The sequence below is a fragment of the Notechis scutatus genome, chromosome 2 (assembly GCF_049901735.1).
Source record: "Notechis scutatus isolate UNSWTSFEM ecotype Mainland chromosome 2, rNotScu1.2, whole genome shotgun sequence".
In the NCBI taxonomy this organism is placed as follows: domain Eukaryota; kingdom Metazoa; phylum Chordata; class Lepidosauria; order Squamata; family Elapidae; genus Notechis; species Notechis scutatus.
The window spans coordinates 206627139-206640010 of NC_142010.1; the positions used below are offsets into that span (position 1 = coordinate 206627139).

General features: G+C 37.4%; 1 long non-coding RNA gene across 1 annotated transcript; it reads right to left on the minus strand.

Moving 5' to 3' along the window:
- Window positions 1–780: 780 nt before the first annotated feature.
- On the minus strand, window positions 781–12847 carry LOC148132485 (uncharacterized). Its single transcript, XR_015748077.1, has 3 exons — window positions 12736–12847; window positions 3673–3793; window positions 781–1125 (listed from the first exon to the last, which is right to left on the minus strand). It is a non-coding gene; the product is annotated as an uncharacterized LOC148132485 (long non-coding RNA).
- Between the last annotated feature and the right edge of the window lie 25 nt (window positions 12848–12872).

Sequence of the window (12872 nt, forward strand, 5' to 3'; positions counted from 1 at the left end):
AGTGTTTTTCACACTTACAACCGTTGCAGTATCCCTATCACATGATAAAAAATTTAGATGCTTTGGCAACTGACTCATATTTATGGCCTTTGCTGTGTCTCAGGGTCATGTGATCACCTTTTGCAAACTTCTTAGAACCGAAGCCAATGGGGAAGCCAGATTCACTTAATAACTGTGTAACTAACTTAACAACTGCAGTGATTCACTTAATTGTGGCAAGAAAAGTCGTAAGATGGAGCAAAATTCACTTCACAGATATTGAGGAATATCTGTATCTACATATGTGAGTGTGTGCATGTCTGTGTGTCAAATTTTTGCATTAAAACCAAATAGCCATAAAAATTTTTCAGAATCTTCCACTACCAGCCAATGATTGGCACATGCAAAAAACATGACACTTGGCTAACCTGTTGCATACAAGTACGCTAATCTGATTTTTTTAAAAGTTAGTCTCCATCCTGGAACATCTTGTAGAACAACTGATATCAAGTCTGGGAGAATCTATAATACTAATTCCTGAGATGAAATGCTCTGTGAAAAAGTCACAGAGCATTTCTAAGTATCCCATGTAAAGGCTCAGTGGCACATTTGCCATGTATGATTAGAGAGAGAAACACTTTAGTGTCTCCTTAGAAAGGGCCAGACTCTCATCTTCTCTGTTCAGACACTTGTTTCTTCAGACATTTCTACTAGCTGAAGACCTTTTGAATCTAAATAAAATGGTAAATTCTGAAGAAAAGCAAAAAAGGGAAAAAAAACAATCACCTCTAAAGCTTATTTATAGGTTCTCCATTACCTGGAGTTGACTTTATTTTTCCGGCCGAGGGACATACATGCGTGTGTTTCAAAACCATGAAAATGGTGGTTAGAATTGTATGCAAAGCACAAAAGAAAGTGGCAGCTTTCCATCCCATGATCATAGCTGGCATTTCCATCTTTTCCCCCCCTGCTACTTCAATTAGTGGAATCAGGTCATTTGGAGCAATTACAGATTTCAGTCTGGATAGAACAGTCATCTCCAAAACCAGACCTGTCTGCAATTAACCTGTCTCTGACTGTAGTGCTGCATTTGGTGTTTCTTCCTGTGCCCAAATTCTACTGTGTTTCTTCCTGTGCCCAAATTCCCTATGGATATATATATGTATTTGGCTCCATGTAGTGGACTTCTAGAGCAGATGGGATTCTAAAAGCCCCTTCTGCAGAAATATCTAAAATTGGCAGTGTGCTTCATTGTGCATTGTCATCAAAGGCTTTGGTAGGGAGGCCTTCAAGCTGTCATAGCAACATTTGAATATTTATAATTTTCCATCTTCAGTTAAGCTACAGCATTTCTCTTGATTTTTTTGCAAACCCATAGATCACAAAGAGTCTTGGAGCATCTGTTCAAATGAATACATTTTACTGAAAGATAGAAGCTTTTGTGCACGACAGCTTCCTTCATCGGTGCATGGAGTAACTTTCTTAACTTGATTTGAGAAACCTTGAACTTGCTTATTGTCCTAGTTAGTGCTTCCTTCCTTAAACAGAACTTGTAAAATATGTTTAGAATGGCTGTTTGTTTCTTTTATTTGCATTCAGAGAAATTTACAGTACTTTGTTTCTGAATACATTGAAATAATCATTTCTAATTTAATGTGGTTAAAAATACAGCATGATGCAAAACCTTGGCACATGGACACCTTGGAATGCCACAATATTAACCAAAGTTAGTTTAACCAGAGTTTGTAAAAGAAAAAAACCCAGCTGGTTAAATTCAGCATTGTGCTTAGCTATAATTAATGATTTTACAAACCACCATAGTTGACTCTGCATGTTCTGTTAAGGTGTTTGTTGGATTTCCAACTTCATCAAAAACAAATTTAAAAAACAAAAACAGCTATGGAAAGTAATTTCCCACTGCAATACCAAGATGGCTGGGAAATACAATAAAAACACAACTGCTGGAGTTCAAGATGTCTAGGGTTTTTAGACTTCTGGCAAAAGGAGATGTTCCACCTATTTTCCAATTCCAGCAATTGGCTGCAATCCAGGCCCTTCAAATCTATGATTGCTGTGTTCTGCAATGACTCATTTCTATGGTGAAATTTGGAAAACATGTTATTGTCAGTTCTGTATTCTCACTATCATATGTTCTTGAAAATAAAGATGTTTTGAGAAAATGCTCTGATTTGAAAACCAGTCTTTCTGATGCTGGAAGAAATAATGTTTTTCTTATTTTCTTCTTTTTTTCCAGCTTTTCACTTTACAGTATTTTTTGTTATGGATACCATGAAAATGAAACCCTTAGCTTTTATCTTCCTTTCCAGTTGGCCATGTCCTCCCTTGCTGGTTCAGATATCTGGCAACTCAAAATATGCCAAGACCAGAGTTTTCTATGCAATCAAGTACTTATTATCTATTTTGGAAGCTTGTAATTTCTTGATTTTCCCTGGCATATGCCCTGGATCTTTGCAAAAGTGAGCTTTCTATTTGCAAAGGGGCATTATTCGTTATTTCACCCTCCAAAGGAAAGTCTGCCTTATCCAAGTCCACTTTTAGGTTAACTACTACAAGAAGGGAGAACAGAAGCCCTGGAATTGTTCATCTACACAAACATCCAAATGCCACTCGTTGGCAAGGAAGAGATGGTATTTTCTGAAGTTGTTGGATTTTTGCAGCCCAGGTTAGCACCTGCAGCGGTCTTAAGAAAGGCTGTATAAATTAGCATCGGCAATTTTTATCTCCTTTGCAAGCTGCCTGATAACCTTCTTCTTTTTCCCTATGGCCTTCATGCCTGTCTGTTACAAAATGATTTTTATATGACAAAAATTTTTACAAAAAAAAGAATAATGCAGAGAAACTCGGTGTTAAGAGAGCTTGTGATCAAATCTAGAATTTTGAAAATACATTATGAATATTCATTCACTCTGCTATGACGGGGGAAAGACAAGAGGATTCAAATAGCTAATACAAGAGGCACAACTGGGGACATTGCCCCTTTAACAAGCTGAGAGCCCCTTTCCCCAGTCCCAGGACAATGGGCTCCTCCTCTTTGTGTTTTCTAAGAATTTTCTAGGCTATCTATCTTCTATAAAAGTAAAACAACCCATTCATTTTTTTAAAAAGGTAAAGTGAGGAGAGACCTAGAATATGGAAAACTCCAGATCCATTTATTCCAAAACATGACAGTAGGGTTCCCCAAAGTGGTCAATATCAAAAACCCCAATGAGACTACCTATTAGTAATCTCAGGTAATACAATAAATATTTGAGGGTTGCTGAATAAAGGGTTTGGGGACCCCGGTTCTAAATGTTCAAGTTTTAGGGAAGCCATGTTCTTAAACTTGTATCTAAGATAGTAAAACAGAGGACTCTCTCAAAGGACTAGAAATTAGAATGAATTATTAGACATCTTTAATAGCAATAGCAATAAGACTTGCATACCACTTCACAGTGCTTTACAGCCCTCTCTAAGCGGTGTACAGAGTCAGCATATTGTCCCCAACAATCTGGCTCCTCATTTTACTGGTCTTAGAATCATGGAAGGCTGAGTCAACCTGAAGCTGGTCAGGATCGAACTCCAGTTGTGGGGCAGAAATAGCACTTAGATTTATGTATCACTTTACAGCCCCCTCTAAGCAGTTTACAGAGTCAGCATATTGCCCCCAACAATCTGGGTCCTCATTTTACCCACCTCAGAAGGATGGAAGGCTGAGTCATCACCTTGAGCCTGGTGAGATTCGAACTGCCAAGTTGCAGGCAGGCAGCAGAAGTAGCTTGCAGTACTGCATTTTAACCACTGCACAACCATGACTCTAATAATAAAGGAACATAATATTCTGTAATCATTAAATCTTCTTAATGAGAATTTTTAAGACACTAATAAAGAAAAAAGGGAAAATTTTAATTTGGTGTCAGATCTTCAGAGTTAGTCAAACTCTTTTAAATTAGCAAAATTGCTGTACTAGCACAGAGAGAACATTTATGTTTTATATTCCCTTTCAACTACTTCCAGAATACTTCCAGGATTAACAAAAACATCAAAGGCAATAGAGGATTCTTTGTACAGGGTTGGTGACTGGAAAGAAACAGGCTAAACATATTATCCTATCATTTATTTACTGGAAAATAAAATACTGAATTTATCTCTTATAAGCTGGTTAGGGAGATAAATGACTAGCTGACTAAACAAAAGGAGGACAGTGTGAAGTAAAGGTACAACATGTGATGGGGAAAGAGTAAAAATAAATATTTTGCAAGAGCAAAGATCTGAACAATGTGATAAACAATCAAGAAAGCAACTAGCTTGTCTTTCCTGACCCCTGTCACTTGACTGAAGAGGCCCCAGAGATACAGTTATCTGTTGCGCATCTGATAGCTCATTGAACACATGCTACCTGGGGTGAATTAATAGTCAAAAGTTAAAAAAACTTGGACTTTGAAAAAACCTGGAATTTGAGCATTCAGTTACATCACTCTGTTGTTTTGCTACTTGTCAAAACTTGTGACTGGAATAGTTGGTGATATGAAAAGAGGAAAGCTTTTCAAACATACCGGAATGTCTTTTCTCACATGAAGGACAACTTCTACAAGATAAAGTATTTTTTTTTTAAAAGTTAAATTTCAACATGTGCAGCAATGTCACTGTAGGACCACCTTAGCTGGTTACAATTCTATCCAATAATTCAATTCTAAAAGCTGTATTCACATTTGACAAAGTTAACTGCCTCCTTCTACTCACGGTTAATTCCAATCACAAGTGGTGAATTTCTGCAGAAAAAGGCATTTATAATTTGTGGAGTTTTAAATGCAGGTACCTACTCATTATGATGATGAAAAAGAAACTTAATGGGTTAAGCAAGATTTAATTCTGCAGGAGTCCCAATTTCAGCAATTTAACAGATCCCAAATATCAATCAAGAATTTCACATTTTTAATTATTGTTATTATTCATTAGAAATACCAAATCTAAATTTGATCCATTAAAATACATTCTTCAAAGCAGCTGAGGTTTGAATGAATAAAAAAATGGCAGGAGATAAATATGACAAACTGAAGTCAAATTTCAGGAAAGAAGTCTTGGAAATGGAACTGAGTATTTTCAACCCCACTTTAGTTTGCTTTGAGGAGCTGGTGTAGAGTTTTGCACTTTCATGAAAAAAGAGCACATTTCATTATCAGAAAAGTTCAGTCGTATTGTATTATTTTGTGGGGAGGTACAAAATAGATGCTAGGCCAGCATGACAGCCATTATTTGTGGATTTCCCACCCATCTTAAGCATTTTAATACAGACCAATTTTTCTGTAAGAACTACATTCCATGCTGTCCTCCAGTTATTCAAGGCTAGGAGCCCTGAGTTGAAGGTTGTAATATGGAGCTACTGAGTTCTGTAGATTATTCAAACGTAATAAATTTAGGTGAGTTTATTGTTAACTCACTTAATTGACTTTGACACATAGGTAAGTTTTTCCAGAAAGATCTGCCTCTTCAGGTTTTCCAACAGTGCATTCAGCAATTGAGTCCATCCTACATGTTGCTAGTCATCATCTTTTTCTCTTTCCAGCTTTCCCAGCATTATATATAGTTTTCCAAAGAGAAAGATCTTCATATAATGTGTCTGAAGTATGATAATTTAAACCTGGTTATCTGTGCCTCAATGAAAATGCTTGGTTTAATTGTTTAGTGATCCATTTGATCATTTTCTTGGCTATCTATGACACTTAAGGCTCAGTGGCACAATGGTTAGAGTGCAGTATTGCAGGCTACTTCTGCTGACTGTCAGCTGGCTGCAATTTGGCAGTTTAAATCTCACCAGGCTCAAGGTTGACTCAGCCTTCTATCCTTCTGAGGTGGGTAAAATGAGAACCCAAATTGTTGGGGGCAATATGCTGACTCTGTAAACTGCTTAGAGAGGGCTGTAAAGCACTGTAAACTAAAGCATTATATAAGTCCAAGTGCTATTGCTATTGTTTTCAGGACTCTTCTCCAACACCAAAATTCAAAATTAATCAATACTCTGTATTGCTTTCACTTCTATAGAGAAAATCATGTCTGTCTTTCTGGATCTTTGTGGCTATAGGCACTGAATCATCATCTGAATATATTTTCCAAAGCCTTCATGGCTAATCTACTAAGCGCTAATCTGTAGTATGGTATATTTCTTGATTCATGGTTCCTTTATTGTTGATAGTCAATTCTAAAAGGCAGAAACTATTCACAACTTCAATATCTTCATTGCCAGCTCTAAGGTTGGTGGATGTATCTTTTGTCATGAATTTGGTATTCTTATATTTAATCTTAGTCTCTCTTTTTTAATGTGCTTGTTCATTTTCGTTACTAGAGCTTGCAGATTATTTACATTTTCAGAGTAGTTCATCAGCACTGTATAAGCTATTAATATTTTATCTCTAATTTTGAAATCAAACTCATCTTCTTATTGTCCACCTTCCTGCAATATATATCCCTGCAAATTATACATATAATTAAGGAAGAGAATACATTCTTGTCTCAATCTCTTGGTCTTTTTACCACTGTTAAAATTAAGGTCATTTTTTACATTCTTTCTTAAAAACAATACAAAAGATCACTATGCGTTTAATACAGAAAATACAAGCTCATGTAGACCTACAATGTGATATTTCACAGATGATGCTTAGGATCATTTTACAATGAAAAGTTTTCTTTTCACGCCAAGCTTAACATCTTAGCTTGTTCCCTCTGCATCTGTCAAAAAGCCATTACTGGTTCTGCTCTATTTACAGTAGCACTACCTCTGTTGTTTTATACACAACATATATTTGATTTTTAGGACAAAGTGTTCCTAGATAAATAGTAACAGTAACAGTCAACCTAACCTTAGATGTTATTGCACACACAATACTCTTGTCTTCATTGAGGACGGTATTAGTATCGCTACCAAGATCTAATTTCTTAGGGACCTGTTAGGAATTCAAGTTGCTGACCAAAGCTTTAGAAAGCCTCTTCAATAGCAAACGTGCAATTATTCTTTTTAGGAGGGGTGTCCAAAGAATGAAACGAAGAACATAAATGAATGTTCAATTATCCAAGCCAAAAGTATTTAAAAAGGTTAAATCATGGCAACTGGTCCAACGTTTAAAAATAAATGAATTTTTCCTGCCCTGCCAACAGCCAGTGGAAGTTAACCGTAAGGTTGCCCCCCAAAAAACCTGTATGGCTGGCACAGTCAAGCTCAATTTGAACAGGAACCAGGTACACAGAATGGCAGACATAAAGCTGCGACAGACATCATAGAAAGAACATCTGTATGTGCCTTTTTCCTGTAAACCACACATCCTGCTTTATATTTGTTTTGTGCTGAGATGGAGATTTAAAGATTGTCCAAAGTGCCGAGTGATTTTCTTGGACTTCAAAATAAACATTTAAAGTGCAATCCGATGGACATTCGAAGGTAAGCCTCAAAGAAACCAGTGGATATCCTCTTGAGTCAGTACGAAAAGGACAGTTCCTCATTAGTGACAGAAAACTCCATTAGAATGAAATTTAAATCTGTTCTGATCCACCGTACATGATTTTGTATGAGACAAGAAAATGGTTGATTCTTCCATTTTTGCTAACTTCCTTCTTGTTGTTCACACCAGGCAATGGGAAAGACTCCCTAACTCAGATCCTGGAGTGTCTATAGAGAATGTCACAATAGAAGCAATGGTTAGAAACTCAACAGAAGGAAGTCTAAACTGGAAATAAGGTGGAATTTCCTGAAAGTAAGAACAATTGAGCAATGAAACAGCTTGAGTTGTGGATGCTCCATTGCTGGAGGTTTTAAAGAAAAAATTCAGCAACATTCATCTGAAATGGGTATGAGAATTTCTTCCTTGGGCAGGAAATTAGACAATAGGACCACCGAGCCTTATGATTCTATTATTTGAACATCTGACTAAAAAAAGTTAAAAAATAATTTAAGCAGGTTCAGACCTGGTTTTACTTAGATCTAAATCAGGGGTGTCCAACCTTGGCAACTTTAAGCCTGGAGGACTTCAACTCCCAGAATTCCCCAGCCAGCTTTGCTGGCTGGGGAATTCTGGGAGTTGAAGTCCTCCAGGCTTAAAGTTGCCAAGGTTGGACACCCCTGATCTAAATAATGTCTAACAACTATAAGAAATAATCAAAAAAGAACCCTTGAAAATGGTGAACATCATCCAGAAGAACATTAGAAAACCAGTTGGTTATATCCACATCTTCACTGAGTTTAAGTCTCAAGTGATATTTTATCTTTTAATGGCAATTGCGTTTCACTTCTAGTTAGTCAGCAATTTATTCTCTTATCAGCTGGCTACAGTTAGTAAAAATACAAAGTCAGATGTGACCTTGTATGATTAGAGAGTATGTGCCTTTTTCTTTACCACTATATTCTGAATGTTGTTTCTTGTTGCACATATTTTGAATGAGGAGAGCCCATATAAAAACAAACACAGGAACAAATGAACCATGAAACAATCTCATGTGGAATTTTCTTTGATATTGGAAAAAGAACCAAAGAAGACATGAACTGGGATTATAATCCTTAGGAATGAGTATGTGTACATTTATGACCAAACCATGGTGCTAATTCCTCCATCTTTCAGTCTGAAGCCCAGGGGCATCAAATCTCTTTTCTGCAGTTTTTAGAGTCATCTTGACTTTGTTAGAAATTGCCATTATGGTTTCACATTGCTCTGAAGTAGAACGCATATTAAAACTATCATGTAACAATTTAAATTAACCTGAAGTACTGTATGCACAAAGAAATCTGCCTCTGTGTAAAGGAAGATAATTGTTTCTACTCACTTTGCATAACAATATACTCACTGCAGCTTTTGGACACCTACAAAATGTCAATCAAAGCTCCTAATTACCCTCCAAGTCACTTTTTGTAATTTCAAAACAATGAGACTGGGAATTGTTTTTATTATCTTTACATTAAAATATAGCCAAGGTAAGATGAAGTTTGTGATTTTATCAATTCAGTAATTTAATCAATGCAGTGCAACTTTAAATGCTTAATGCATCTCACTGCTACCTAGAAGTCACTGTTGCTTAGAACAACCAGTTAATACTGTAAAGAAATCACTTCAGAATATGCTAGCCACATTTGGATCTGTTAACAGGTAGCCCAATTCTATGCCGGGTTCTTAGGAAATAAACTACATTCTGGATAGAAGCAAATCACTGTGTCTTTTTTTTTTTTTTTTTACAGTTCTACCATATTATGCAAAAAAATTATTTATACAAGGTAAAAACAAGAAGATGACTTCTATTTCTGAATAATATGGAGAGGGGAAAAGAAAATCCAACTTAAGGATTTTAAAAAAAACTGATATAAACTAGAACCAACTTCCAAGTATGCGGGCAGAAAGTATTAGTCAAATCATATTGTCCATAAGAGGTATCAGAAACTGTTTTTTTCCATACAAATAAGTATCAGTCCTTACTATATTATCTTTAGCACTCCTGTAGAAACACATACACAAATAACCTTTCCAAAGAATCTTTGATTCTAGGTGCAAAAAATATTCAAATTGTTAAGAGTTGAATAGTATCAGTTCCTGAACTACATAGCTATCTGTTTGATTACCTATTCTTTTTAACAATTAGCTATCCTTCAACAATTACCTATTCTTAAAAAAAAGATTTGCATTTAATCTCTTTAAACTAATTTATACATGGCAAATTCAATCATCCCTAAAATCAGCTAAAACTCTCACATGATTTCAGAGGTCAGGTGATTATGAACGACTCGTTGATTTAACACTAGCAAATTTAAGAGTACAACTAATTTACTCTATAATCTTTGTTACCCTGAAATTGAAAGCATTATGGGGATAAATTATTATTTATTAAATGTACTGTTATTCAATGGATAGAATAACAGAAATTTGTTCTATAATTGATCTCGTAACTTGTCCATTAAATGAATCATTTATATCATCAATTAAGAATGTGATTATTCAATAGAAATCCCTACATTGATTAGTAGAGAACCAGTAGAGACAGTTTAAAACATCATACAATCCTCAAATTTTAATTTACCAAGGCCACTTATATTCCATGTATTTTATAATTTACTGTTTTTATTTTTGGCCCATCTTTTGTCCAATAAGCACTAGATGACCTAAACTGCTGTCCGTCTACCGTTTTATCCTTACAACAACCCAGTGAAGTACAGGTACTCCTCTACTTTTGATCACAATTGAGCCCAACGTTTCTGTTGCTAAGTGAGACATTTATAAAGTGAATTTTGCCTCATTTTATGACTTCTGTCACCACAGCTATTAAGTAAATCACTGCAGTTGTTAAGTTAGTAACATGGTTGTTAAGTGAATCTGGCTTCCTCATTGACTTTACTTGTCAGAAGGTAGGAAAAGAGGATCACATGACCTTGGGAAACTGCAACCGTCATAAATACGAGTCAGTCATAAGTGTGAAAATGGTCCTGTCACTTTCGTCAGTGCTGTCGTAACTTTGAATGGTCACTAACTGAACTGTTGTAAATCAAGGACTACCTGTAAGCTACACTTTAAAAAAATGACTGCTGCTTTCTCACGCTTCCAGTCATTCTGACCATTACACCAGACAGGCTAATGTGAATGTTGTCAGACTGGTTTTAACATGAAGATTCCAGTTTAAATACAGGCAATGTGCAGATATCCTTTCTCATTTTCAGTGCCATTTAAACAGTATTTTAAAAAAACACTTAAATATTCAAAGCACTGATATGATGGAAAATGCTTGCTATAGTCTTCCATGCTTCTACGCACAAGTATGTCATTCATCTACAGCTGGGCTCTGTGACATGGTGTACTAAGTCAAAAATAAAGCTATCAAAAGCAAATTGGACTGTAGAATTACAGCACAACAAATGCTTACTCAGGAGTAGGCTCCAGATATTGTAATCTTACAGCCATCCGTCTGAGAATGGGTGGTTTTACATAGATGTGCACGAACTACCACTGGCTGGGTTTGCAGAACTTGGTAGCCTCAAACTAAACACTACATCAAAGCTTAGCATACAGGGCAAATCCAGGTTTATTTTGGAAAAAGGCATTATCCTGATTTTAATCTCAGGTAGCAAAATGTGTTATGTTGCATTAATCACATTTTGTTCCCACATATTTGGTTGTTTATTATTGTATAATTATTATATATAATTATTATAATTATTATTGTATAACCACCACCACCACCTTTCAAATCACAGTAAAAACGCAAAATATACCAATGACAGAGACTGGGAGGAAAAAAAAACCTGCTTTAAAAAAAAAAAAAGTTACACAAAGGGGTCATTATTCCATGTAATCCAAGGCCTGGGAACAGAGCCAGGTTTTAATGGCTCATCTCAATGGCTCCAGGATGAGCGATGTGGTGGGCCCTTTCTGGGTCCCCAAAGGTTACATTATATAAGGGATCAGACCCAGAACCTGGAAACTCTGTCAGAACGTATGAAGTAGCTTTCAAAGGAAAAGAAATGTCGAAAGAATTATCCTTCTGGGCTGTTCCAAGTGGGGAAGAAAGACAATGGAAACATGGGGATTGCTTGGAAAGATGGTTTAATAGTGGACAGGACCATATGACTTGGAGCTCCAAAGTGAAAAGGATGATCACATGGTTCAAGATGTTGGGCGAAGGAAAAGAAGAAAAGGGGGCAAGATGCTGAAAGACCCTTAGTTTTATACCCTCTGTTGGATCCTACCTAAGTGTTTCCTGTTCCTGTTTAAGAATGTATCCCATTGGCTGTCAGAATCCCAGGGGCAGGAGTCTTAGCTAACTTTGTAGGCTTTGTCTGAACCCCAAGGCTTCCTGAGTGCTGGCTGATGCAATCTTCCCAGGCCATGTGGTGAGATGGATAGAGGGCTTTGTTATGTAGAATACTCTGGCCCAGCCCTTAATGGCCCACCCATTAAACAAAGTGGGGGTGAGCTTCTGGTTCTGAAGTGAGTTTCTATTTCTGAGTTTCTACTTCTCTTTTAGGGGACATATTCTGCCTTTTCAGGGGAAATATTCTGCCTAAAATATTTCATTTTCCTAGGAGATGGGATTTAACTTCCAACAGAAAACATAAAAACCTAGCATGTTCCTTCCCTCCCTTATGAATGACCTCCACAGTTTAAAAAAAAATCCTGTTATTATAGAATTTAAGATCCGAGATTGCATCAGAGAGGCCCTAACAGGCATAGAATTTGTATAGTAGGACTGCACCCTTCCAGACCCAGAAACTAGGAGGAAAAAAGAGGTTTGTGAAGAGATGGATCATTTGATCTGAACACAACGACGACGTAGAAGCGGGAAGCGTTGCGGGCCGGTAAAACATTTCCTAGGACTCTCAACTAGCCCCTTACAACCCGGCCTAGGAAGCCAAGGACTTGAGAAAGGAGTTCCTTAGTTACCAGCATCTCTACGCCTCGGGAAGGAAATGCGCAGGGGGAGCATGGGGGGGCCCACATTCACGCACAGAGGGCAGGGAGAACATGGAGGGCCTGAACTTTACGAGGGGAGGGGAAGCACTCAGATGTTTTCCATCATTTGCTCTGCAAGGTCAGCTTTCATCATTTGCGTTTCCAAAGAAGGAGCGCCTCCTGAGAATCAGCTGCCCAGTTGGGGGCGCCGCCTCTTCGGCTGATTATTATTATTTTTTCCTCTCCAGAAGTCGCAGGACACCAGAGCTTCCTCCCACCCCGCCACCCATCCCCCTTCAACAACCCCCGTCACGTCCCCCTCCCCATCCCCAACAGGTCGGAGTACCTCTGAGCATCACGGGATCGGGAGTCACGCTCTTTCGTGGATTAGTGCCGGCTCCGCCCTCGGGCCTTGGCAGCCAATGCGCGCGGGGGAAGAGGGCCGGGCCGCTTCAGGCTTGAGGAGATTTAGAGCGAAGACCC